Source organism: Delphinapterus leucas, chromosome 2, assembly GCF_059928025.1.
Source record: "Delphinapterus leucas isolate spDelLeu-1000000601 "Yukka" chromosome 2, BTC_Dleu_Yukka2, whole genome shotgun sequence".
Classification (NCBI taxonomy): Eukaryota; Metazoa; Chordata; class Mammalia; order Artiodactyla; family Monodontidae; genus Delphinapterus; species Delphinapterus leucas.
Window position 1 is genome coordinate 36,539,776 of NC_143130.1, and position 26,462 is coordinate 36,566,237.

The window sequence follows — 26,462 nt, forward strand, 5'->3', positions numbered from 1 at the left end:
AAGCTTCCCGATGCTCCGATCTCAGGGCCGGGCACAGTGGAGCCACTCACTACCGTCACCTTCCTCCAGTGGTTTGCTTCTGGGATGGGGACTTACCACTTGAGCATCTGTTGGGAACTATGAAGTTACAGACAATTGATGTTTAAAATAAGTCTATATTTTCACTAATTCAAAGTCACCTTTTAAAGCAACTCTACTTCTTTTTTTTTTTTTTTTTTTTGTGGTACGCGGGCCTCTCACTCTTGTGGCTTCGCCCATTGCAGAGCACAGGCTCTGGACGCGCAGGCTCAGCGGCCATGGCTCACAGGCCCAGCCGCTCCGCGGCATGTGGGACCCTCCCGGACCGGGGCACGAACCCGTGTCCCCTGCATCGGCAGGCGGACTCTCAACCACTGCACCACCAGGGAAGCCCAAAAGCAACTCTACTTCTTAAACAAAAACTGTTAATCTACGGGCTAGGCCATCTCAGATCACAGGTTGCCTGTGTTGAGGGGAGACCTGCCTCTCTAACCTCTAGCTGAGTCCTGAGAACCGGCAGAGGACTTGAGTATGGCAGTCCTTTCCTCCCAGTCGGCTCCTCTCCAGGCTGAGGCTTTGGAATGCTTCCAGAAGACACGGATGGAATCCCCTTCACCGCCTGCCTCAGGTCATAAGGCGGTGTTGGAGTGACAATACACGAGCATCTCCTTGTGATTTAGCACTGAGTCTGCGCAGACTGCCTTCCCTCTGTTCAGCCTACAGGGGCAAGCTGGGGGGCTCGACTCACATGCATTAGTGTCCACCCAGGGACAGAATGCCATCAGTTAATGTAGTCCAACACAGCAAGGGCTTTCCACAGTGCTTTGGCCAATAGGGTAAATGCCCATCCTAGCTTGATGGACATTCAGTCTAGCACCAGCAATGTGAATTCTTAATTGCACCATCTAAGCAGTTGCCTTGTGAATGAATTTATTGGAAGCATCAAGTTCACCATTCCTGAGTAGCCTCCAGTGCCATTATCACCGCCCTATCGACCAGATTCAGGCGGTCTGCTTCCTGCCCTGGTGCCTCTCAAGACATGCTCTAGGTAGCTTTTCCCAGTGCCAGACCCACACTACCTGGATTTACCTGTAAGGTGTGCAGCACTGCCATCTGCTGAGAGCATGGCCTTCGCCTCCAAATAAAGCAGCTTAGTTTCAGGAAGACACTGGGCATCCCCAGGCAGCAATGTCTTAGATTGACCTGCTGTGAAAATACGCTCGTGCTGGCAGCCATCCCAGGTCTCAGAGTATATAACTGGACTCTTATCTTTGTTGTATTGAATACTGAGGCATCCAGGGCATTACCTGCTATGTAGTTGGGAAATGGAAGCACATGTGAAGAGTGGATGTCCTGAGAGCACAGGTCAGAGGTTGGCCACAGTGCAGGCTTTGGACGTGCAGAGCCTGGATGCTGAGAGAGTTATGGAGAAGGCAGAAAAGGTGCTACCAGAGTGGGCAGTGGGACGCCTTACGTCCCCTGCCTCCCAGAGAAGGACCCCAGAAAGCCCTGATTCCAGACTCATCCCTCCCTGTCCCTACTCTGACCTTTGCCATCCGCAGGCTTGCAGCTGTCTGCTTATTCCTAGTGCCAGAACGTTGCAGGGGACGAGGCAGTTCCCACACTGTGAAGCTAAAGCCTGAGAAGATGCTTCTGTTCATCAATTGGCAACATCTGTTTTGAGTTGATGCCTCTGCTCGGGCCTGAAGAGACACTGTTGCTGTCATCACCCTCTTCCCTTGTTTCCTGAAAGCCACCAAGTTACACTGAAATGATCTGCAGGACGGAGCATGGCCAGGATCTTCCTAGTGTCTTTCTGGATGTCTGTGGCTCCTGGGCTGGGCCCTGAGGCAATTTCCATGTGCAGTGCAGAATGGCTCTTGCCTTCAGTGACAATCAAAATTCACAGGCACGCAACCCTGCTTCTGCACTTTGGAAAGAACTTGGCTACAGGGTGCTCGCATTAGATAAGGCCCATATACTTGCCTACAGCACTATGTGCTTTATAAACTTGCCTAGGTCTTCACTCACTCTAATATATTTATCAAATCTTAGGTGTGGAAATGCTCCTTTGGACCACCTTCCTCTAAACAGAATAACCACCATGAGGAAAAGGTTCAGGTCAGTAAGCCTTTCTGATGTATGTTTTGGGGCTATGCTGGTAGATAGCTTAAATGCAGTAAGCTAAGGAGTAGCCGAACTTGAAGACGGGGCTTAGCCTTGGAGAGCACCAAGAGACCCGCACATCAGGGTTGCAGTGGTTGAGATGAGAAAGGGAGTTGGGTGGATTTATTTTGCATATTCAGACCATGTAGGAGGAGGGAAAACAGGATGGTGGGAAGTCAAGATGGAAAAACACAAGGCCAACAGGAGAACCCAGTAACTTAGATACCAAAAGAGTCATGGACATCCTTGCCTCACCCCCAGATGTTGAAAGCAAGCTCACAGAAGTTCTTTCTCTAGGAATGGCCTTGGCCCTGTGAAAGAAGGAGAAGCCCAGTATGCTGTGGTCCACTGCACAGGCTACATCAAGGCTTGGCCTCCAGCAGGTAAGCAGAACCTGTATATTCATTCCCAGGGGATCTCATGTTATTTCACCTCACCATGGTATCCTGTTAGAAATGCATTCTTTTTTTGTTTTTTTTAACATCTTTATTGGAGTATAATTGCTTTACAATGTTGTGTTAGTTTCTGCTGTAAAACAAAGTGAATCAGCTATATGCATACATATATTCCCACATCCCCTCCATCTTGCATCTCCCTCCCACCCTCCTTATCCCACCCCTCTAGGTGGTGGCAAAGCACCAAGCTGATCTCCCTGTGCCACGCAGCTGCTTCCCACTAGCTATCTATTTTACATTTGGTAGTGTATATGTCAATGCTACTCTTTAACTTTGTCCCAGCTTACCCTTCCCCCTCTGCGTGTCCTCAAATCCATTCTCTACGTCTGTGTCTTTATTCCCGTCCTGCCCCTAGGTTCGTCAGAACCTTTTTTTTTTTTTAGATTCTATATATGTGTGTTAGCATATGGTATTTGTTTTTCTCTTTCTGACTTACTTCACTCTGTATGACAGTCTCTAGATGCATCCACGCCTCTACAAATGACCCAATTTTGTTTCTTGTTATGGCTGAGTAATATTCCATTGTATATATGTACCATATCTTCTTTATTCATTTGACTATCAATGGGCATTTAGGTTGCTTCCATGACCTGGCGATTGTAAATAGTGCTGCAATGAACATTGGGGTGCATGTGTCTTTTTGAATTATGGTTTTCTCTGGGTATATGCCCAGCAGTGGGATTGCTGGGTCATATGGTAATTCTATTTTTAGTTCTTTAAGGAACCTCCATACTGTTCTCCATAGTGGCTGTATCAATTTACATTCCCACCAACAGTGCAAGAGGGTTCCCTTTTCTCCACACCCTCTCCAGCATTTATTGTTTGTAGACTTTTTGATGATGGCCATTCTGACCAGTGTGAGGTGATACCTCACCGGAGTTTTGATTCGCATTTCTCTAATGATTAGTAATGTTGAGCATCTTTTCATGTGTTTATTGGCAATCTGTATGTCTTCTTTGGAGAAATGTCTGTTTAGGTCTTCAGCCCATTTTTGGATTGGGCTGTTTGTTTTTTTGATACTGAGTTGCATAAGCTGCTTGTATATTTTGGAGATTAATCCTTTGTCAGTTGCTTCGTTTGCAAATATTTTCTACCATTCTGAGGGTTGTCTTTTCATCTTTTTATGGTTTCCTCTGCTCTGCAAAAGCTTTTAAGTTTCATTAAGTCCCATTTGTTTATTTTTGTTTTTATTTCCATTTCTCTAGGAGATGGCTCAAAAAGGATCTTGCTGTGATGTATGTCATAGAGTGTTCTGCCTTTGTTTTCCTCTAAGAGTTTTATAGTGTCTGGCCTTACATTTAGGTCTTTAATCCATTTTGAGCTTATTTTTGTGTATGGTGTTAGGAAGTATTCTAATTTCATTCTTTTACATGTAGCTATCCAGTTTTCCCAGCACCATTTATTGAAGAGGCTGTCTTTTCTCCATTGTATACTCTTGCCTCCTTTATCAAAGATAAGGTGACCATACGTGTGTGGGTTTATTTCTGGGATTTCTATCCTGTTCCATTGATCTATCTTTCTGTTTTTATGCCAGTACCATCCTGTCTTGATTACTGTAGCTTTGTAGTATAGTCTGAAGTCAGGGAGCCTGATTCCTCCAGCTCCATTTTTCTTTCTCAAGATTGTTTTGGCTATTCAGGGTCTTTTGTGTTTCCATACAAATTGTGCAATTTTTTGTTCTAGTTCTGTGAAAAATGCCATTGGTAGTTTGATAGGGATTGCATTGAATCTGTAGATTGCTTTGGGTAGTATAGTCATTTTCACAATGTTGATTCTTCCAATCCAAGAACATAGTATATCTCTCCATCTGCTTGTATCATCTTTCATTTCTTTCATCAGTGTGTTATAGTTTTCTGCATACAGGTCTTTTGTCTCCTTAGGTAGGTTTATTCCTAAGTATTTTATTCTTTTTGTTGCAATGGTAAATTGGAGTGTTTCCTTAATTTCTCTTTCAGATTTTTCATCATTAGTGTATAGGAATGCAAGAGATTTCTGTGTATTAATTTTGTATCCTGCTACTCTACCAAATTCATTGATTAGCTCTAGTAGTTTTCTGGTAACATCTTTAGAATACTCTATGTATAGTATCGTGTCATCTGCAAACAGTGACAGTTTTACTTCTTTTCCAATTTGGATTCCTTTTATTTCTTTTTCTTCTCTGACTGCTGTGGCTAAAACTTCCAAAACTATGTTGAATAACAGTGGTGAGAGTGGGCAACCTTGTCTTGTTCCTGATCTTAGTTTTTCATCATTGAGAATGATGTTGGCTGTGAGTTTGTCATATATGGCCTTTATTATGTTGAGGTAGGTTCCCTCCGTGCCTACTTTCTGGAGAGTTTTTATCGTAAATGGGTGTTGAATTTGTCAAAAGCTTTTTCTGCATCTGTAGAGATTATCATATGGTTTTTATCCTTCAGTTTGTTAACATGGTGTATCACATTGATTGGTTTGCATATATTGAAGAATCCTTGCATTCCTGGGATAAACCCCACTTGATCATGGTGTATGATCCTTTTAATGTGCTGTTGGATTCTGTTTGCTGGTATTTTGTTGAGGATTTTTGCATTTATTTTCATCAGAGATATTGGCCTGTAGTTTTCTTTTTTTGTGACACCTTTGTCTGGTTTTGGTATGGGTGATGGTGGCCTCGTAGAATGAGTTTGGGAGTGTTCCTCCCTCTGCTATATTTTGGAGGAGTTTGAGAAGGATAGGTGTTAGCTCTTCTCTAAATGTTTGATAGAATTCGCCAGTGAAGCTATCTGGTCCCGGGCTTTTGTTTGTTGGAAGATTTTCAATCACAGTTTTAATTTCAGTGCTTGTGTTTGGTCTGTTTATATTTTCTCTTTCTTCCTGGTTCAGTCTCGGAAGGTTGTGCTTTTCTAAGAATTTGTCCATTTCTTCCAGGTTGTCCGTTTTATTGGCATATAGTTGCTTGTAGTAATCTCTCATGATCCTTTGTATTTCTGCAGTGTCAGTTGTTACTTCTCCTTTTTCATTTCTAATTCTGTTGATTTGAGTCTTCTCCCTTTTTGTCTTGATGAGTCTGGCTAATGTTTTATCAATTTTGTTTATCTTCTCAAAGAACCAGCTTTTAGTTTTATTGATCTTTGCTATTGTTTCTTTCATTTCTTTTTCATTTATTTCTGATCTGATTTTTATGATATCTTTCCTTCTGCTAACTTTGGGGTTTTTTTGTTCTTCTTTCTCTAATGCTTTAGGTGTAAAGTTAGGTTGTTTATTTGAGATTTTTCTTGTTTCTTGAAGTAGGATTGTATTGCTATAAACTTCCCTCTTAGAACTGCTTTTGCTGCATCACATAGGTTTGGGGTCATCATGTTTTTGTTGTCATTTGTTTCTAGGTATTTTTTGACTTCCTCTTTGATTTCTTCAGTGATCTCTTGGTTATTTAGCAGGGTATTGTTTAACCTCCATGTGTTTGTATTTTTTACAGTTTTTTTCCTGTAATTGATATCTAGTCTCATAGCGTTGTGGTTAGAAAAGATACTTGATACGATTTCAATTTTCTTAAATTTACCAATGCTTGATTTGTGACCCAAGATATGGTCTATCCTGGAGAATGTTCCATGAGCACTTGAGAAGAAAGTGTGTTCTGTTGTTTTTGGATGGAATGTCCCATAAATATCAATTAAGTCCGTCTTTTTAATATATCATTTAAAGCTTGTGTTTCCTTATTTATTTTCATTTTGGATGATCTGTCCATTGCTGAAAGTGGGGTGTTAAAGTCCCCTACTGTGATTGTGTTACTGTAGATTTCCCCTTTTATGGCTGTTAGCATTTGCCTTATGTATTGAGGTGCTCCTATGTTGGGTGCATGAATATTTACAATTGTTATATCTTCTTGTTGGATTGATCCCTTGACCATTATGTAGTGTCCTTCTTTGTCTCTTGTAATAGTCCTTATTTTAAAGCCTATTTTGTCTGATATGAGAATTGCTACTCCAGCTTTCTTTTGATTTCCATTTGCATGGAATATCTTTTTCCATCCCCTCACTTTCAGTCTGTATGTGACCCTAGGTCTGAAGTGGGTCTCTTATAGCATATGTATGGGTCTTGTTTTCGTATCCATTCAGCCAGTCTATATCTTTTGGTTAGAGCATTTCATCCATTTACATTTACATTTAAGGTAATTATCGATATGTATGTTCCTATTACCATTTTCTTGATTGTTTTGGGGTTGTTATTGTAGGTTTGTTATTGTAGGTCTTTTCTTTCTGTTGTGTTTCCTGCCTAGAGAAGTTCCTTTAGCATTTGTTGGTGGTGCTGAATTCTCTTAACTTTTGCTTATCTGTAAAGGTTTTAATTTCTCTGTCGAATCTGAATGAGATCCTTGCTGGGTAGAGTAATCTTGGTTGTAGGTTTTTCCCTTTCATCATTTTAACTATGTCCTGCCATGCCCTTCTGGCTTGCAGAGTTTCTGCTGAAAGATCAGCTGTTAACCTTATGGGGATTCCCTTGCATGTTATTTGTTGCTTTTCCCTTGCTGCTTTCAATATTTTTTCTTTGCATTTTATTTTTGATAGTTTGATTAATGTGTGTCTCAGCATGTTTCTCTTTGGGTTTATCCTGTATGGTACCCTCTGTGCTTCCTGGACTTGATTGACTATTTCCTTTCCCATGTTAGGGAAGTTTTCGACTATAATCTCTTCAGATACTTTCTCAGACCTTTTCTTTTTCTCTTCTTCTTCTGAGAACCCTGTAATTTGAATGTTGGTGCATTTAATGTTGTCCCAGAGGTCTCTGAGATTGTCCTCAATTCTTTTCATTCTTTTTTCTTTATTCTGCTCCCTAGCAGTTATTTCCACCATTTTTATTTCCACCATTTTATCTTCCAGCTCACTTCTCCATTCTTCTGCCTGTTATTCTGTTATAGATTCCTTCTAGAGTATTTTTAATTTCAGTAATTGTGTTGTTCATCACTGTTTGCGCTTTAGTTCTTCTAGATCCTTGTTAAATGTTTCTTATATTTTCTCCATTCTGTTTCCGAGATTTTGGATCATCTTTACTAACATTACTCTGAATTCTTTTTCAGGTAGGTTGCCTATTTCATCTTCATTTATTTGGTTTTGTAGGTTTTTACCTTGCTCCTTTGTCTGTAACAAATGTTTTTGTCATTTCACTTTTTTTTTTTTTTTTTTAATGAGTGATGCTGTATTCCTGTCGTACTTGGTTTTTGGCCTGAAATGTCCAGCACTCGAGTTTGCAGTCAGTTGGATAGAGCTGGGTCTTGGTGCTGAGATGAGGACCTCCAGGAGGCCTCACTCCGATTGATATTCCCTGGGTCTGAGGTTCTCTGTTAGTCCAGTGGTTTGGACTCAGAGCTCCCACCACAGGAGCTCGGGCCCAACCTCCAGCCTGGGAACCAAGATCCCGCAAGCCAGTCGCTGGGGTTCCCTCCATCCCCTTAGGTGTCCGTGGTCCCCCATTGGTACCTGGTAGGTGCCCTAGTTGTGAGGAGACGCGAATTACGCGTCCTCCTAGTATCCCATCTTGACTTCACCAGAAATGCATTCTTAAAGAAAGAGACAGGAAAATAGTCTTATTTTCCTTTGTAACTGAAAGAAAAAGTCCTGCTACTTGAAACAAAGGTTTCTAAAAAGAGCAATCCTGCAAAGGTGGTGGGAGCCTCACAAATCCTTTCTATGATCTGTCACCCAGAGCACTCTGTAAAGTCAGAGTGACATTTGAAATGATAATTGTATTCAAGTCGTTAGAGAAATACAAATCAAAACCACAATGAAATACCTATTACGCTCACTAGGATGGTTCAAATAGACAGACAATAACACGTGTTGGTAAGGATTTGGAGCAACTAGAACCCTCACACTTTGCAGTGGGGATGTAAAATGGTGCACCTGCTTTGGAAAACAGTCTGGCAGTTCCTCAAAAGGTTAAACACAGAGTTGCCATGTGACTCAGCGATTTCACTCCTAGGTGTGTATATATATATATATGTGTATATATATATATATATATATATATATATATATACACATATATATATATGTTCAAGAGAATTGAAAGCATATGTTCACAAAGAAAATTGTACCTGAATGTTCATCGCAGTATTATTCATAGTGACCAAAATGTGGAAACAAATCACATGTGTACATCAGTGGGTAAATAAAAAGTGGTATATCCATATGATGAAATAGTATTCAGCAATAAAAAGCAATGCAGTACTGATTCATGCTATAATATGGGCAAACCTTGAAAACATCATGCCGAGTGAAAGTTAGACGCAAAAGGCCACTCATGATTCCACTTATGTGAAATATCTGGAATAGGCAAATCCATTGAAACAAAAAGTAGATTTATGGTTTCTGGGTTTCTCCAGGTGGAGAAAAATTGGGAGTGACTGCTAATGGATATAGTGTTTCTTTTCAAGGTGACAAAAATGTTCTAAATTTAGATAGTAGTAATAGTTGCGCAACTCTGCAAATCTAAAAACCACTGAATTGTATACTTTAAGATGGCAAATCTTACGGTATGTGAATTATATCTCAATAAATCTGTTGCTAAAAGAATATATACAATGTTAAACCATTTGTGGACACTTTATGGCCCCCAGAGTAGTCTGGTCAGTGAATGTTCCATGTCAGCTTGAGTACAATGTGTATTTCGCTATTGTTAAATGGAGTATTCTTTAAATGTCAATTAGATCAAATTGATTGATAATGCTGTTGAGGACAGCTATATCCTTATTGATTATTTACCTGCTTGATAGATCAATTACTGAAAGAAGGAGTGTTTAAGTCTCCAACTATAATAGTGGATCGGCCTATTTCTCCTTGCAGTTTCCTGTTTTTGCCTCACATATCTTGATGCTTTGTTGTTTGGCTCATACGGGTTATGGGTTTTTATGTCTTCTTAAAGAAATGACCCCTTTGTCATGTAGTGCCCTTCTTTATCCCTGATAATTTTACTTGCTCTGAATTCTGCTCTGTCTGAAATTAACATAGCTACTCTAGCTTTCTTTGGATTAGTGTTAACATGGTATATCTTTCTTATCCTTTAACTTTTGAACTTTGTCTTTATATTTAAAGCGAGTTTCTTATAGACAACCTATAGTTGGGTCTAGTGTTTTTAATCCATTCTAACAATCTGTCTTTTATTTGGTGTATTTAAACCATTCACATTTAATGTGATTATTGATATAGTTTGATTAATATCTAACATGTTTTTTTAAATTTAGCTCAATGTTTACTTTTTTAATTTTTTATTGGAGTATAATTGCTTTACAATGTTGTGTTAGTTTCTGCTGTACAATGAAGTGAATCAGCTATATGTATACCTATATCCCCTCCCTCTTGGACCTCCCTCCCACCCGCCCCCCAATCCACCCATCTAGGTGGTCACAGAGCACTGAGCTGAGAGTGAAGTAAGCCAGAACAAAAAAACAAATATCGGATATTAATGCATATATGTGGAATCTAGAAAAATACCTAGCATGTTTTTGATTCATTGTATTTGTTCTTTGTTTCTTCTTTTTCTCCCTGCTCTTTCACCTTCCCTAGTTTTCATTGAGCATTTTATATATTTATTTTTCAGTCCAGCTGGTGTTGACTTTATATCTGATTCAAACATTTTTTGATCAAACTGTCTAATTCTAAAACATGCCAGTTCAATACCTCATTTGCATGCTATGAGCTCCTTTTTTTAGGGCTTTTTTAAATTTTCTTTTAAAGAGGCAGCCTTTATTTTAAGGATTTTTACACTGAAGAATTCAAAAACTGGTAGGTTTTTGGAACTTATTGATCTGTATTTAAAAGGAACTGTTGACAAAGATTCACCAGAAATAATCTAAACAAGCAGGAAAGTACAGTTAATACTACTGAAACCTACTAAAATAATTCCAGGACATACGGTTTATCCGACATCATTGAGCATTTTATATGATTTCATTTTCTCTTCTCTCTTGGCATATCAATTATATTTCTTTAAAATTATCTTTATTGTTTGCCCCAAGTTTGAAATATACATTTACAACTAATATAAATCCACTTTTAAATAATATCATACCACTTCATGGGCAGTGCAAGTACCTTATAGCTAAGTGTCCTTCCTTCCTCCTTCCCATGTCTCCATGTTGCCCTCATTCACTTCACTTATCCATAGGCTGTCATTGCCCAATACAGTTGACCCTTGAGCAACGTGGATTTGAACTGCGTGGATCCACTTATAAGTGGATTTTTTTCAGCAAATACATATATGTACTGTAAATGTATTTTCTTTTTCCTTATGATTCCTGGTAACATTTTCTTTTCTCTAGCTTACTTTATTGTAAGGATACAATATATAATACATATATCATACAAAATATGTTAGTTGACTGTTTATGTTATCAGTAAGGCTCCCAGTCAACAGTAGCTACTAGTAGTTAAGTTCTGGGGAAGCCAAAAGTTATACACGGATTTTCAACTCTGTGGGGTGTCAGCATCTCTAGCCCCCATGTTGTTCAAGGGTCAACTGTACACTGTTACTGTTATTATTTTGAACAAACAAGTCTATTAGCTCAATTGAGAATAATAAAAATAAAATATTTTATTTTACCTTAATTTATTCCTTCTCTGATGCTCTTCCTTTCTTTGTGTAGATCTGAGTTTCTGAACTATATCATTTCCTTCTTCATGCAGAACTTCTTTTAACATTTCTTGCAGGACAGCTCTGCTGGTGATGAATTCTCACCATTTTTGTTTTTCATAGAAAGTCATTATTTCTCCTTCACACTTGAAGGATAATTTCACTGGATATAGAATTTTAGGTTGGTGGTTATCTTCTTTCCACACTTTAAATATTCACTTCATTTTCTTCTTGGTTGCATGGTTTCTGATGAGAAGTCCACATAATTCTTATCCTTGTTTTTCTATATGTAGTGTGGGACTACTTTTCTGGCTTCTTTCAAGATTTTTCTCTTTGTTTTTGGTTTTCTGCAGTTTGAATATGATAGTGTAGTTTGTTTAGTTTTTTTGTGTGGTTTGTTTTTTTTTCATTATTTGTACTGGTTGGTATTTTCTGAGCTTCTTGGGCCTGTGGTTTGGGGTCTGTCATTAATTTTGGAAAATTCTTAGACATTATATCTTCAAATATTTCCTTTGTTCCATTCTCTTTCTTCTCCTTTTGGTATTCTAATTACATGTATATGTTTTGAAATTGGACTACAGTTTAGGGGTATTCTGTTCTGGGTTTTTTTTATTCTTTTTTCTCTTTACATTTCAGTTTTGGAAATTTCAATTGACACATCTTCAAGCTTACTGATTCTTTCCTTGGCTATGTCCAGTCTACTGATGTGTCTTTCAGAGGCATTCATTTCTATTACAGTGGTGTTTTTTTTTTTTCCTAGCATTTCCCTTTGATTCTTTCTTAGAGTTTCCATCTCTCTGCTTAACATGACCCAACTGTTCTTGATTTTGTCTACATCTTCCATTAGCACTTTGAATATATTAATCATAGTTATTTTAAACTCCCAGGCTAGTAATTTCAAAACCCATGTTGTATCTGAGTCTGGTTCTGGTGTTTAGTTGTCTCTTCAGGCTGTGGGTTTTTTTTGCTTTTTAGCATACCTTGTAAATCTTTGTTGATATCCAGACATGATGCATTAGGTAATAGGAACTGAGGTAATTAGGCCTTTAGTGTGAGGTTTTATGTTAATCTTGTGATGAGTTGGCAGTGTTTAATGTTTGAGACATATGTATATAAATATCTACAGATATATAGATATATCAGTTTTATTTATATTTATATCTTATTTGTATATGTTTTTCTACTTAGACCATAATGCACAAAATTGTCAAGCCGTTGTTTGCCTAAAGGCTGGACTCGAGGACAGGGACTCAGAAGGCGCCAGTACCTTTACAAGTGTCCAGAGCCTGGACCTCAGCTTTGTAGATCCACTGTCAAGACAGTGCTGTCAAACTGATCAGATACAGGGTTCTCAGCAAGAGTTCTCCGAAGCTGACATGTTAATCAGGTGCAATTCTGTGATGCCCTGGGGTTTCCTCGCCACTGGCGTGGATGCCCATGTCCATTGTCCAGGGAATCTATGAGGTTTGGCAGTACTTGAGACAACAGATTTGTACTGGAAGGTTGTCCAATGAGAAGCAAATAAGAGCAAAGGGATGTGGGCAGCCTGGAGAAAAATTTCCAGCAGGGACTCAGTTCACCGAGCACATGAGATGGCCTCATATGTGCAATCTGCTGAGCAAGGCTCTCGGGCACCAGCCATAGCCCATCCCTCAGGGAGCGTGAAGATGTGTTAGTGGGGGACCAGCACGTGCACAGGTGACTCCAGGAGAGAGTGGGCAGGTAGTCAGCCCTGGGACAGAGGAAAGGTCCCTAACGTGCCCCGGGGTCAGGAGAGGCTTCCTGGGCTCCTGAGACCCATTATATAGACGCCCCAGTCCTGCCAAATGCAGCGTCTCGGGACAAGCGGGCCATCTCCTTCTTGATGCTTTCCTCATTTGAACTCATCATTCTCATCATACCAGGCAATTCCTCTTCCTTTTTCTGGCGTCAAAGTGCTTTTTTCTACCACTTTATTTGAGCGCCAGGCCTACACATCACAGGAAATGCCACCATCGTGGTCAAACTAACCCACAGTATCCTTGTGGATGAGCAGGAGAAAGGAGGCTGATGCCCGAGGTGTAGGCAGGTGACTGCATCCGGAGAGTCTGCCAGGAGGATTTGGGGCATGCTTTTCTGGAGTCGCGTGGAGTTCTGTACCCGAGGGTGCTGGAGGGTACAGGGTCACAGGGGCAGGAGGATTTGTTATGCGTTTTCTCCACCGACCGCCCTTGAAACTTTGCCACAGGAAAAACGGTTGAAGGAACCAGAAGTGTTTATCTTGGAGAAAGTGAGACATGACTTTTGTCTTCAAGTATTTAAGGGGCTGTCATATGAAGGAGGAATTAAACTTACTTAGCATAGTTCCAGAAAGCACAAGGCAGATTTTAACTTAATAGGGAGATATGAGCAAAAGCTATGAACAGGGTGTTAAATACATATACAAATATGAATACAGACACACACTAAGCATCTGGAAAAAATTCAGCCTCCTGTTAATCAGAACCGCAAGTTAAAATAATTTTGTACCACCTCCTCTTACCTATCAAATAGCAAAAAATTCAGAAGACAAAACACACAGTATTGGTAAGGTTTAGAAAAATGGACACTTTTATGTTCTGCTGATGGGAATATAAATCAGTACAAACCTTCTGTAGAATAACTTGCGAGTATATATTAAATGCCTTAAAACGTGCATTCCTTAATATACAGGAATTGTAAGTTATTTTAGGGAATTGATCAGAGATGTGTGTGTGTTGTATAGTTAAACATTATTTATAATTGTGAAAACCTTGAATTATTCTAAATTTCAAATTCTAAAATTCTAAATATCTAAATTTAAATAATAAAGAATTGGCTAAAAATAGCATGAAACATCTACATGATAGGCTACTGGACAACCGTTAAACAGGCATGCTTTCAAAAGATATTTAAGAATGAAGCAAAGTGCTAAGAAGTGTTAAAAAGAAAGACAGGTTATGCAACATAAACATCATGGTCGCAATTTTATTTTTAAATTATAAATGAATAGTGTATCTATGCATTGAAAAATTGTACATAGAATATTAATCATTGTTATTTCTGTGTAGTAGATTATTGGTTACTTTTTCTTCCCTATTCAGTCTTACATTTTCCAAAATTTTACATAACTTTCATAATCAGATAAAATGACATTTTTAGGAAATCAAGCTGAATTTTCTAAACAGCATTTCAGACAGTTGGATTGAGTGGTTTGCACTGAATTCAGAAATTGTGTCATTTTGTTTGTTTTTTGGTTTGGTTTTGTTGTTGTATTTAGTTGTTGTGTTTCTATAAAGATAGAGGTTCTAGAAAATAAACTTGTATCCACACGTGATGATTATATCATGCCTCCAGGGTCCTGAGCTGACGTACCTTGTTCCATGGCTGTTAATACTCTATTTGTTGATTGATAACTCCATTCTTTACACATATAACCCACTATCTTGCACTTACATTTAGATCTCTCAAGACCAAGTGCATGCTTCATTTTCTCAAGCAGTACTTAGCACATAGAATGTATTTCACACAGACTGGTTGGATGGATGGATGGATGGATGAAAGGAAGGAAGGAAAGAGTCTTGCCTAGACAAAAAAAATAGTTGACTTAAGGGGATGGGTATTTGAAAGAATTTCTTGCCAGAATTTTCAAAGATATTTATAGAATCCACTTTGCCAGAAATCTTTTGAGAGGGTACAGACAGTCATCTGGCCTAGATGAGGTGACTGAAATGAGGTCATTGGCATGCTTGCCCTAAAATAACGTCATGAAACTGGAGCATTGGAACAGCAACTCACTTGATGCTTGAATGATGCCTCATAAATGTCCACGAGGAATGCTGTCCCTGCTTGTTCATGGGCTTAAGCTCCTTAATTATAAACAATGACTTCGTTAGGAAGTATGAAGATTCCTGAGCACCCAAGTTGTGAACAATATCTACAGGCCATCTTGGAAATCTCTAAAGGTGAGCAGAAGCAGTAGACTTTGTGCAGCAAACAAGGGCCTCATAAGTAATTCTTCGATAACCCACTTGCAACACGTGTGCTTATTTCTGAACCGGTGAGTCCTGCACTCGAGGTTTTGCCTGGTGCCTGTGACTCCACGGTAAACATAAACATTGCAAAAAATTCTGCTATATTCCAGAAGCCCTTTCTATTACACAATGGCCTTCCCAGGGCCTCACATCATCTTATACTACATAGGTTTCATTTAAACTATTTGGGGTATGACTAAAGAAAAAACAGAGTTCCACAGTTGCTTTGTCTAACCCTCCAGTCTCAAGAACAAACGCTGTGTTCAAGATAGTAAAGAAGGCATCACCATAGGTGCAGAAGAAAGCACCCACGATGGGTTGCATTTTACATTTTGTTTATTTTTATTTATTTATTTATTTTGCGGTACACGGGCCTCTCGCTGCTGTGGCCTCTCCAGACACAGGCTCCGGACGCGCAGGCCCAGCGGCCGTGGCTCACGGGCCCAGCCGCTCCGCAGCATGTGGGATCCTCCTGGACCAGGGCACGAACCCATGTCCCCTGCATCGGCAGGTGGACTCTCAACCACTGCGCCACCAGGGAAGCCCGCACTTTACATTTTGTGAGGTATGTTCAGAGTCCAAGGGAAACTTTGAAATTCTGAAGATGTGAATTGTCTCCACCCCACTGTCATTGCGCCGGCACCTTGCATTTGAAGACTGGAATCCAGCTTTGAGCCAGAAGCCATTTCTGTAGCAGAGGCCTCTTTTCCAGTAGTCGTCATCTGGCGTGCTTGGTTCATCACCGAGTCATCCACGGAAAATCTCTGATTAACTGGCAGTGTGTCTGCACAGGAGAGCCAAGGTCTGCCCGGGTGGAGGGAGTGCTTGACCAAGATCTGGTTACCTCCCCTTGGGACCATCCTGGTCAGTAAGAGGCTCGGTTCTCGGTGGCCTCGTGTGCTTTTTCATCAGTGAGGCTGACGCTCTACTTCGTTGTGCCGCTAGACTTTCAGTAAGCCTTGGCCGCAGCATGCCAGAGGCCTGAAGTTATTTTGGGGTTTTAGCTAGAATCTGCGGTGGTCAGGCCTACGTTGTCACTTTACCAGACACCTCAGCCCTGCCACGAGCTCATCGACAGCAGCCCTGCACTTCTTGCGGTTTGCTTCTTGAACATAGTGTGTTTGGTTTTTTCCTTCATTTGAAAATCTTCAAAAGCTGCTTGTCTGTATTGAAGACATCCACCCACGAGGCAAAGCCTGGATCCCTGCTCTCTCCCACCCTCAGCCAGCTCTGTCCTGCCCACGTTGCATGTGCACATCAGGACTCAGTCTCCTGCTCATGATCTCGTTCTGATGTCCTGGTGAGACATCAGAGCCATGAACTTAGCTTGTGAGATGGAGAATAACGGTTGGCCACATCTCCCCTCCTCCTCGTTCTTAGGCAGGGCACAAGCCACCCTTCCATTTCCTTCAGTGAATACTTTCTGATCACCTGCCATGGGCCAGGTACTTTGCTAGGTCCTGGGGATCCTAGGGTGAGTCTGACGTAGTAAGCCCTTAAGGAGCTCACAGTGCAGTGGAGGAGACAGGTAGGCTTGCAGGTCATGCAAAGCCCTGGATCAAGGGTCATAACAGAGGCACTCATAGGGGAAAGCACGTAGGAGGTAGATTCCATCTGCTGGGAATGTCAAGGTTGGCTTCTCACTCCTACACGCTATGGCCAAGCCTCACTGAAAGCCTAATAGGCAGAGAGTAACCTTTGAGCTGAAACATAAACATAAGGGAGAGATAGGAGTTTGCTAGTTGAAAAAGTGCTTTATAGGCACAGAGAGTGGTATGGATAGGGCAGAGGAGGTATACCGATGATCACAGTTTTCATTTGTGAGAGCCCACTATGTGCGGGTGCTGTGCAAAGTACTTTATGCACTTTGTGCCTCAGTGTTCACGACAGCCCTAATGAGGTCCAGGCATTGTTATTATCTCCATTCTGCAGAGGAGATGCTGGAGGATTAGCATAGCGACTTAATCAGCCCAGTTCACACAGTAAGTAGCAGAGGTGGGTAGTGACTCTAGGCCTTCCTGATACTCTGATGTGGGAGAGAGATGCTGTCTTGGGAACTGTGTATAATTCACTGTGGCTGGTATGGAGGATGGCTGGACAGATGGGTAGAGTCAGATCCTGGGGGCGAGGCCTTTTGTGCTAAGCCTGGGAGTTTGGACCCTTCTCTGCTCTCTATGGAGAGTCACTGAAAGCCACTGAAGGTTTTAAAGATCATTCTAGAAGTTGGAATGAAGTGAGAGGAGGGGAGGGATAGACCTGATGGCAGGGGGGCCCAGAGAGGACTAACCCAGGGAGAAATTGTGAGGCCTGAATGAAGGCAGTGGCTGTGCAGATGGAGAGGCACGTGGAGAGTGTACGGACAGGGCGAAAGTGTGAGCTGATGGGGAAAAGCAGGCCGCAGGCTGGGGCCGTGCTGGGCACATGGCTGTTGGGTGGTGAGGCTGGGATTTGGTCCCAAGGAGACCAACTCCAGGGACTTCCCTGGCGGTCCAGTGGTTAGGACTCTCCGTTTCCAGCACAGGGTGTGCGGGTTTGATCCCTGGTCGGGGAACTAGGGTCCCCCATGCCGCACAGCACGGCAAAAAAAAAACTTTTAAAAATAAATAAAAACAAAACCAGGGAGGCCAACTCCAGAGTCTGTGTGTTTAAGAATTACACTAGATTGCCTCCCCCACCCCAGCCAACTAACGTGGAAATAATCTGGGCTTTAGATCCGTAATTTAGATTTTAGATATATGGTCATTATTATTCTACATTATCTATCTTTCAAGAAATAGGTTTGCCATTTGCAGTAAAGCCTAGGACTATGTTACCAACAATTAATCAGCCTCCCTGGTTTCCTCACTCCCCTCTCCTGGCTTCTTGACCGTGCTCCCTCCATATTTTGTGTCAGTACCAGGATGAGCCTTGAAATAATTTCTTCAAGATGGGTGAGTGGGTGCTACATTTCACAGTTCCTTGGACGTGTGAGAAGTTCCTCCTGTTGCTCTTTTATGGCTCTATGGAGGCTTCGTGGGCCACGGGATTCTCCGTCAGAACCCAGGGACAATGCTCCATCATCTTCAGACGTCAGCGCTGTAGAGAGGTCTGAGACCAGCCTGTAGTTCTCTTTTCTCGGTAGGCTGTTTTTCTTTTCTCCCACTATGACTCTTGTAGTTTGTTTTGAGTTTACCCTTGGAATTCAAGACTTTCACTTAGATATGTCTAGCGTAGATCTGTTTTCATTAATTTTATTTGGAGCTGGATGGGCCCTTAGAGTTTTCACACTTAAGCCTTTCCTCACCGGGGGGAAATCTGTCTGGATCTTTCCAAGTTGCCGCTGCTTCTCAGCCCGCTCTGCTCACACCCGGAAGTTCCATATCCGTTTCCTAGATCTGTTCTCCCTACCACTTGAGAGTTTTGCTCATCATATTAATTTCTTTATCCTTCTGTTCTAAATTCTTGGAGAATTTCTCAGCCCCAGTCTTCTATTCATGATTCCCATTGAATATTTTAATAATTTGGCCATTGCACTTTTCATCTGAACTCAATCCTTGCTGAATAAAGGCTGTGCCTTTTTCATAAGCATTATGTCCTCTTGAGTCACACTGAGTAGCTGAATTTAGATTTTTCCTCTCCTTTTTTTTTTTTTTTTTTAATAAAAAAGTCTTTTCTTTAGTGGGAACAGTTGCTGTGGTTCTTTAAGTCATTCTTCTCTTGCCCACATGCTTGTGATTTTCTTCCACGTGGCTCCCCTTAGAGAGGTCGCCGTGTGGGTGTCCATCATCCAGTGTTGAGCATGGTTCCATCACTGGTCATGTGGATTCTAGTAAGAGCTCTCAGGCCCTGACAAGGGCAGAAGAGGAACGTTTAGCTTTACTGTTACCTGACGAGGAGTTCAGTTTTCTGTAGCTGAGGGCCAGTGGTGGGGCGAGGTGACCAAAGTCACAAGCAACCCTGATGGGACACACTGGCATTCTGCCGCCATGCTGTCTCCTGGGAGGCGTGAGGTCAAGATTGGCTCTCCCTGGAGACTTGGCCCGTTCTGTGCCACTGTCAAGCCGAAGCAGCTCTAAGCTTGTAGGTTGGTCCTGCTGGGGGCCCTTCCACACACTCCCTGTTCCTTCATGTGCAGGGAATCATAGCTTACTCAGTTCTTCCCTCAATCCCATCTTGCCCAAACAATACCTCAACAGTTTCTCCCAATTGCTGGTCCTTTAAGGTAATCTCCCTGGTTTCTGGTACTGACATATCCTTCTCCTATCTCAGACTCTGGTCATTTCCACAGTAATTTGGGACAGACAGGTAGCTACTCAAGTGGTCTCCGTTTGCTCTTAGGAGCCAAAAGCACCAGTTGTACTTTGAAGCTCTGCTTTGCAAAGTGGGGGGATCCAGGAACCCTGAAATGCAACATACCTGCAGGTCAGCGATTCCTAAAGTATATTCTGAGATCACAGTCCCCAAAGATACACCATGAAGAAAGGATTCCCTGGTCAATAATTTGAGTACCTTTCTCTCTCCTAGAGAATAGTACTCCAAAGTTGCATATGTCCTGAGAAGGCCTACAGTGATAAAACCTCTTGATCTTTGTTTAAACTATGTTTCCCAAATGTATTTGGCCAGAGAATCATTTTTTTCCCCTAAAACTTATTCATATTCCTCAGAGAACACTTTGGAAACATACTATGAACAAGTGGCTGTTTTTTCCCCGTGCATTTGGTGGAATGAAAAAAGTACGTCTTAATTCACATGTGAAGATGTGAATCCCAGGACAGGCTCCACCCAGTGTTACTGAGAAACAACCCAACTTTCTGTGAGTGTTTGCACAGAGTTAACGCGACCCATAGTAAGACATGAAGAAGTCTTCCTGGCCGATGTTAAGTTTCATCCCAAACAGCAGTTTCCAGTTACACTAAACTTGAGTGTTGTTTCTGTTACTCAAGATTTATTTAGACCTGGCATTAGTGGAAAGTGTTTCCAAAGAAAAGGTAATTTAACGTCAGGCAGAATGGGCTTGTGAAACCAATTAGGAAATCGTTGAAATCTGTTAAAATGGTAGGATTATCCTGTTCCTATTAAAAACCACTTTGAGAAATGTTGCACTTCCCGCCAGGAAAGCGTTCCCTCCCGACACAGTTCTTCCCGGCCCTGGCTTCCAGCCTTGGCCGCCCGCCCTTCCTCAAAGCAGCGTGTTCTTTTCTCTGTTATAACAGTAACCACATGCATTGTGATGATCTGGTTCTGGTTCTCTGTTTCCCGCTCCAGCCATGAACTCCTTGAGAGTAGGAACTGGTCTCATGCGTGCTGAACCCTTAGTGTGTAGCATACTGTCAGGCACTTGATAGGTGCTCAGAAGGTATGTCAAACTTGACTGATCGCCTGGCCAAACTCTGACCTGGTGTTCGGACCGAGAATGTCAGAGTCAAAGAGAACCGTCAGCGTTACCCTGAGCCAGCCCCTCCTCTCTATAGAGGAAGAATCTAAAACCCTTCAAGGCTCTTGCATCTCAGCTGACCCCAACACTTCTCCCCTCCCCTTGACCACAGCCCAAACCCTGCGTGGGAAGCCTGCAGCCAAGCAGAGCTCAGCTACCAAGAGGCTAGCTCAGAAATGGGATGATTCCATGTCTTTTGACCAGTGCCAGGGAAGACATTACCAGCATCACAGCAAAGACGAGAGCTGGATGTATTAAGCCCTATGTGGCAGGGACTGTGCTGAATGCTTGATGTATACTTTCTCATCTGATGCCCAAGGCAGCCCCATAGAGGAGGAACTGTAATTGTTCCTATTTCACAGATCATAGCTATTATTATTCCCATTTCCTGACACTGACAGAGGCCTAAGGCTTTGTAGTCAGTACATAGAGGAGTCAGGGTTCCTGACTTGAGACTCCTCTGGTCACTCCAGAGCTGCAGCCCTTGATCACCAGCAAGTCACCCTGTCCCATAGACTTGTCTTCTGTCAGTGTCAATGCCTGGCATGATGACCATTTTACCTTTAAAGCATCATTTCCTGGAACCAGTTTTGCCACTCAATGCACTCATTGTGAGGCCTTCATAGTGGCACCTCTGCCCCTGACATACAGAGAAAGTCTTGTCACCACCATTTCAAATATAAAGAAACTGCCTACCTTCCTGGATTGAGAGGTGACCTACAGTGTTCAGCTGCTGTGCTCGGAAAAATTCTTCCTATGAATGCAAGTGCCTTCTTTGCTCCACGTGCTTAGGCCATAGACCACTTTCTAAAAGACCCTCATGGTGGCCAGTACACTGCAGGGCAAGACAGGAAGAAGAGCTCAGCCAGCCTGTAACAGAAAGTCATATTATTCTTCTATCAAACCTATTTGCCCTTTGTATCACTTATCACTTCCTCACTTCTTACTTGGGTGAGCTGCACTGGAACAGATTCTGAGATGTGTTTTCCAGGGAGTAGTTGCTAGAATCAATTTCACAGGTGGAATGAACGGCCCTGAAATTGGTGACCGGTGGGGAGCCTTTGAGGTTTTTGGAAAAGGGGCTTGAAATACGGTCAAGGCTGTGCTTTGGTAAGACGAAAGTAGCGATAGAGCAGACCACAGTCAGGGAGAGGCGGGGCTGAAGAGGAAAGCGCGGTAGGAGAACCTGTTGGGAGAAGAGTCTTTGGAGCCCTGGTAACGGGAGGGTTGTGTGTAGGCAGCATCTGGAGGGGGACCAGGGGCTGTGACCAAGGGCTGTTGGAGGAAGAAGTAGCTTCTCCTGGGGAGGGGGTCACAGTCAGGGAGGTGCCCTGGAAGCAGCCACATCACAGAGCCTGTGAGAGGTAGACGGCCAAAGGTTCCGGTCTTCAGTTGCAAAGAGTAAGGTTCCCAAGGACTGAGTAGAAGGAACTTATTTGGGAGCTGGGTAGTTTTGAGAAAGGTGAACAAGGCCAGGTGGAGGCTGGTCTTCATGGGGGGAAGACTGTGGAGCAGAATGCAGCAAGACACTGATGGTGGTGAGAGGTGATAGCAGAATCAGGATGTGAGGGCCATGAGGGGGACCGGCTATGGTGAGTGATGAATCAGCAAACTTGGAAGTCATGGAAGAACTCTTGGTGCCAGCTGGTCCCCAGCCTGCCCAAGACAGAAGTATGGTGACCAGAGGTTGGAGCCATGGTGGAGCCCCAGAGCGGGGATGGGTGACGGGTGGACTGCTAGACACAGCCATAACTTCTAGATGCCTGGTCGGCCCTGGTGAGGGTTTCCAGCTTCTAAAAGGTGGAAATGGGGGAGAAGCCAGTCAATGGAGCATGTCATTTATCTCTGAACTTTTTATAACTGAAAGCTAAAAATAGCAGTGAAGTGCCACAGCTAAACTACGGAGAGGATGAGAGGTTCAGTGTCCTTGGCTTCCTTTGGAATACAGCCCACTGCTTTCCATCGAAATCCCTCCTCTGTCAGGGAAGATAACACATACTCAGGGGCCTCGAAGTGGGCAGGGGGACTGGGGGACCTCATGGCCCACTCCTCTCTGTACCCATGGTGACACCAAGGCTGGGAGAGGGGCGGCTGTCATGCCCCTGAATTCCTTTCTCCTGATGTCTCTGCTGTACCTCAGTGCAGCTTTATTGTTACAGCCCCTTAGCCCTTTGTTTACAGATTACAATTTACTGGAAATGAAGCTCTATCTTCTGAGTCCAAGTTTATACAGAAAATACTCCTTTACAACTTTCCCTTTAGGCAAAAGAAGATGCACGTTAATTTTCATGACTTAATGGCAGTTAATTTGGCAAGAAGTGTTGCATCTCTACCAAATGTTTGAGAATTAAACTTCCACCATCATCACGTGCATTTTCCCTCAATTTGGTAATCGGGGCAGAGCTCTAAAGTCTGAAGTTAAGTACGCCACGCTCATGTTTCTAACCTTGTTGGACAGTGAGGTGCAAACTGGGAAAATTTCCCAGGTATGTGAAGCCCACCTTTTTAAATACCAAACATCATGTGGCAGCCTTTTTTTTTTTATCACCTTTTTATTACTATTACTATAAAACAGACCATCTTTGTTAAAGAATTCAAGATCTATAAAATCTTTAAAAATAAAGTAAAATTCACCTGAAAACCCATTTTTAAAAAATTTTAAGGGGTTGTGAAGTAAAAAGTAAGTCTTCCTTTCCACCCTGGTTCTACCCCCAAGAACCAGTTCATAACACCCCAGTGCTTCTTATTCTAGACATTTTTCTATATATTAAAATAAATGGAGCTCATATGTGTATATCTTATTACACAGCCTGTTTTTTTTTTTTTTTACTTTTCATGGATATCATAAATGTTTCCAAGTTAGTACATATAGCGCTACTTCATTCTTTTAAATGCCTGTGTAATATTCCATCAGCTGCTCCCCAAATTAGAACATTAAGCTTGTTTTCAGGAACTTCCCTTGCGGTTCAGTGGTTAAGACTTTGTGCTCCCAATGCAGGGGACAGGGGTTCAGTCCCTGGTTGGGGAACTAAGATCCCGCGTGCTGCCTGGTGCAGCCAAAAAAAAATTAAAAAAAAAGAAAGACCGTTTTCACTTTGGGGCTCTTGCAGAAGATACCACAGTGGATATCCTTACACATGATTGTTTGCCTATGGGTGCTGGTGTTTCTACAGGATAGTCTCAGAAGTGGAATAGTGGAATAAAATACATTTTAATAGATATCATCAAATTCCCTTACAAGGCAGGACGCGTGTCCATTTTCCCACACTCCTACCGGCTCTGAATGTTTTCCTTCTTTTGTAAGTTTTGCCAGTCTGATAGGTTTTTTTGGCGGGGGTGCAGATGACATATTTTAAATTGGATGGTCTTCATTCGTGAAGTTGAGCATCTTTCCTGGGTATATTGACTACTTGTATTTTACTGTGAGTTGCTTGTTCATGGTATATGCACATTTTCCTGCGGAGTGATTTGTGCTTTTCTTATTTGCTTGTAGGAGGTCTCTATAATATTATGAATATTAATCCTTTGTCTACTATATGTTGCAAATATTTTCTTCTGGCCTGTCGTTTATCTTCTACTTTTGTTTGCAGTATCTTTCATTGCACAGAACTTTTTTTTCTGCTTAAATGAGAGGCCCAGAACATGCTGTCATCTTTTCCCCAGATGATTCAGAGCTGGCATGACAAAGGTCCAGAGCTGGACAGGAATTGAAAGGACAATTCAAAGATGTCCTCAGGACTTTTCAGCCCACTGCTGCCTCCCCTGCGGTTGTTGTTGTTTCGTTGGTTGTTTTTTTGGGTTGTTGTTTGTTTCTTTTTATGCTCTGTGAGGATTCGCTGTCCTCAAATTCACCTACTGGTAGATAATTCTTACTTTCCATGTGCCTATTTTTTTTTTTTTTTTTTTTGCGGTACGCAGGCCCCTCACTGTTGTGGCCTCTCCCGTTGCGGAACACAGGCTCAGCGGCCATGGCTCACGGGCCCAGCCGCTCCGCGGCATGTGGGATCTTCCCAGACCGGGGCATGAACCCGTGTCCCCTGCATCGGCAGGCGGACTCTCAACCACTGCGCCACCAGGGAAGCCCTCCATGTGCCTATTTTTATACTGTCCCATCCAATCACAAATTGCTGGTTCTCATCCTTCATGGTCTAGACAACCAAACAGCACAACTTGTCAGTATCATGGGCAAAAGGAATAAAATAGGTTGTGAGTTGGGAACTGACAGCTTTTCCTGAGAGTAAAGTGCCCAGGCTGTAGCGAACGGCCTTTGACATGTCTGTTAGGGCTGCGTAGAGACCTTATTCTGGTTTGCTGAGATTGATAAACATATAATTTGTTGATGGATGAGGTGCTTTTGTAGGCTTTTTTCTTACATGAGAAACATTTATTTGGAGCCTCTGCCCTCTCTGCATGGGACTCAGAGCCTTGACGCTATATGGAACTGTGCCCGACTCGTTAAGACACCATACTTCACCCTCTTCCCCCTGACGCCATCCCTGGAGACATCTTTCCCCAGTCTCCGCCGGTTCCACCAGACAGACACACCCAATTCTGATGAATCCTTGTCTATAAAGCCTTCACCAGTATTCTCCCAACAACTTCCCAGCCAAGCTATTTGTGTCATGTTGAACTTTTCATTATAGCTTTTTTGCATCTGTCTGTCTTCCCTGCTTATAACAGCGCTCCTGGAAGGCAAGGACCAGATCATATGCATCTCTGTATTATTTAAGCTACTGAGCACAGGGCTTAGAACACAAAGGGGGCCTGGTGAGTGTTTGGTGACTAAATTTCTCTTTGCATCTTCCGCTCATGTACCCTGCAATACCTACTCAGAAGGAACCCAGGTTTACTAATACCACTATTTTAAATTGTTATTTAATCATTACTATTGAAATAATTTGTACAATTTTATAATAAAACACTAAGCTAAGAAAACAGAGGCGGCAAATACGTTTTATTTTATGGCCCACTTTGATGAACTGTTTTGGGTCTGCTTCAATAACTAGTGGGAAAATATACCATAACCAATTAGTGACACTTGTCATGAGTACAGGAACGGGTTCTCCCAGTTCATATGCTAGGTTTGTGTCATGTCTAACCTGTTAGAAAGGCCAAGAATAGAGTATTCACAGAGGTGTTTTGGGTTGAAATGGGTCCCCCTACAAAATTCATGTGTTGAAACCCTAATGTCTAGTACTTCAGAATGTGACCTTATTTGGAAATAGAGTCCTTGCAGATGTAATTAAGTTAAAATGCGATCATACCAGAGTAGTGTGGGCCCCTAATCCAATACAACTTGTGTCCTTATGAAAAGGTAAACCAGTTATGGTATTTGTACAAAGAAACCTATCCTGGCTGACTTTTGGTGCAGGATGGAAATCAAAATTAAACTCTCATTAAAGACTATTTTGTAATTAACCACCGTGGCCCCGTTCCATATCAAGACTTAGTGGATGTGGCCAAAACAGTGTTTATAGGAAAGTTGTGGCTTGAAATGCTTTTCTTATTAAGTGTGGGAAAACTAGGTATTTAACTTATGAAAATAGAACTTATTTAACTTACAAACATGGAAAAAGAATAACAAAATACCATGAGCAAGCTAAAAGGATAGAATTAATGAAAAAATAGAAATGCTAAAAATTAAACTAGAAAACAAAATTTTTATCCTATTGATAAATAGTTATTCATCAAGACTGGTAAAAGAGAAAACCTCTGACAAGTCTATTCCTAACTTTTTTAAAAAAAAGAAAGAAAAGAAGCGCATGTTAAGGGTGAATA

General features: G+C 42.0%; 1 long non-coding RNA gene across 1 annotated transcript in view; it reads left to right on the top strand.

Annotated features, from left to right (window-relative positions):
* The first annotated feature begins 2,226 nt into the window (after positions 1-2,226).
* LOC149749984 (uncharacterized) overlaps positions 2,227-26,462 on the top strand; it is a 44,392-nt gene continuing 20,156 nt past the window's right edge. The window contains exon 1 of the long non-coding RNA XR_016391967.1: positions 2,227-2,567. This is a non-coding gene — a long non-coding RNA (uncharacterized LOC149749984). The remainder of the gene's footprint in view (positions 2,568-26,462) is intronic.